General features: G+C 46.4%; 1 non-coding gene across 1 annotated transcript; it reads left to right on the top strand.

Annotated features, from left to right (window-relative positions):
- Positions 1 to 1,052: 1,052 nt before the first annotated feature.
- LOC138581614 (small nucleolar RNA SNORA49) lies at positions 1,053 to 1,187 on the top strand. The gene has a single exon (XR_011304675.1). It is a non-coding gene; the product is annotated as a small nucleolar RNA SNORA49 (small nucleolar RNA).
- The last annotated feature ends 1,175 nt before the right edge of the window (positions 1,188 to 2,362 follow it).

Here is a 2,362-nt window from a genome sequence, read left to right as displayed (position 1 = left end):
TTCTGCACCATCACCTATCCTCCCTCTCTCAAAAAAGCTGGGTGGAAAAAGCACAAAAAAAGACATCCTTGCTGCAAACCCTGTCCTCCCAATTGCAGACACCTATGTCTGTGCATCATCCAGAGAAATCGTCAGTGATATCCTATTATCTGTCCCATCTCCTGGCATATGGATCTCTCACCTCGCAGCCACCCCCCCCCCCTTATTCTTCCACATCCATTAATGGTGACACCATGTGGGAAGTCGTCCATACAAGCTCCTTCTAATTTTGCTGTTGCATCAATGTCTACCTCACAGACACGGTCCTGGTTCAAGGCCCTCAGGCAACCTACTTCTCTTTCACCGGATCATGCCATCTCTAATCAATTTCCTTCCTTCCCCTGCCTCTTTCCCTTCTATCCCCCTACTCCACCACTTCTGACTGAAGTCCCCTACACTCCCCTACACTGCACCTCAAAAAATCTTCAAAGGCAGCAATCGTCTCCACCTGAAGACCCTCAACTCATGCTCAGCCATCAAACACTCTGCTGACATCTGCCTTTCAGTTACCGCCTTTGACTCACTCCAACCTGACAGCTTTAAGATCACCTCAAAGCCTCAACCCCACCATGATGGGGTCGGGGATGCCTTAATCTTCCCTGAGTGGATTCCTTTTTCCATCCTACCCACTCTGCCCTATTCGTCCTTTGAGAGTGTAGTATGCCAATTTGTCTTCTCTCCTTCCTCCACCTTGACCATTGTTACCATTTACCGGCCTCCAGATGCTTCTTCTCTGTTCCTCTCTGAGTGGGTGGAGTTGTGTTCCTCCCTACTCTCTACCACCTCCAAAATTCTACTCCTGGGTGACTTAAACACTAACCTCTGCTCCTCCCTATTCCTCTCCATTCTTCCCTCTGGCCCAAGTCATTCTGCTGGATACACGCTAGACACCATCATCCACTCCAACCTCACTCTCTCTATTCCCTTGGTCACCCCTCTCAGCTTGTCTGACCACTCTCTCCTCAGTACCTATTGGTGCCATGACTGTCTCGAAAATCGTGTCCGTGTCTGGGTTCCCTGAATCGGGAATTACCGGGCCATTCCGAGTGTGGAGGGCCCGGTAATTCCTCCTTCAGGGAACACAGGCCCAGTCCTTCCCCATTTGAGCCCCCATAGGCCTCAATGGGATTGGGGAGGGAGCTAACAACAGGCCTGTCAATTACGGGTCCATTGTTAGCTCCCTGGTTCTCTCGAGCAACCCGCTATGGACGTCTGGAAAAACCAGACGTCCACAGCCGGTCCCACGAGGGGACCTCGTAATAGTGCGGAGTGGGTTTAATGGAGCCGGCACCATTACCGGTGCCGTTAAACCCATTCTGCACATCTTGTAATGAGGCCCTGTGTATTAATCAAACTAATATTTTACATGATGAGAGGGCTGGGCCCACATCTAGCACACCCCTGCCACTTCAAGTGACAATGGAAAATGGAAATGGTAATTTATAAACATCATTGAATTAATCATAACCACCTGAACTCCCTGTAATCCACTCCCTATTAAATTGTTCCAGGAAGCAGAGTGTTTCCAGCCAACATGACAGTTTGTTAAAGTGTCCAGAGAGACACCAACTATTGGCTGTATATAGATTATGAAGTGTCATCACAAATGATGGTTTCCCATTCAGGAATAGAGACCCCAACCCTGGTTTTGCATGCCCTCCACGTGCTCATTATGCTGAGTTGTTTGGGATGCAAGGGATGAATAACAATTTACACATAATAGCCAACTTAAGCCTCACTGAAATACATGCAATGAATTGTAAGCAATTTGGAGATGAGCATCGCCAACATATATAAACAATGAGAAATGCTGAATGAAAATACAGGAACACATTTTTTCATCAGTGTAACTTTCACTTTTACTTAAATTATTGCAACAGCACATGTATACAGCCACCTTAATCCCGGCATATGTTTCAGCAATAGTACTAATTCCTTTGTGTGTGGATTTATTTCAGTTTACCTTCAAATCCAACCCAACAGTCGCTGAATTTATCCATGAATGGAAGCAGAAAATCAAAGTTCAGCCACCAAAATCCTGATTGTTGGCTTTTCAGATCTTCCACGCCCCCAAGCTCCACTCTTTAGTGTGTTTTTAATGATGTACCTGCACACTCTGAGTGAAAACCTTCTTATTGTGGCAACAACTTCCAGTAACTCACAGCTGCACACCCCCATGTACTTCTTTGTTGCTATGTTGTCACTAATTGACATCACATACACCTCAGCTGTTCTCCCTGCAATGCTGGCACACTTCATTCTTAATGACTCTCGTGTTTCTCTCACAAAGTGCAAAGTGAATTCTGACATTTCCATTGGAGCT

The sequence above is a fragment of the Ambystoma mexicanum genome, chromosome 3p (genome assembly GCF_040938575.1).
Source record: "Ambystoma mexicanum isolate Mex_15411 chromosome 3p, UKY_AmexF1_1, whole genome shotgun sequence".
NCBI lineage: Eukaryota > Metazoa > Chordata > Amphibia > Caudata > Ambystomatidae > Ambystoma > Ambystoma mexicanum.
The sequence above is the reverse complement of the archived record's forward strand: the minus strand, read 5'-3'. Positions and strand labels throughout refer to the sequence as shown.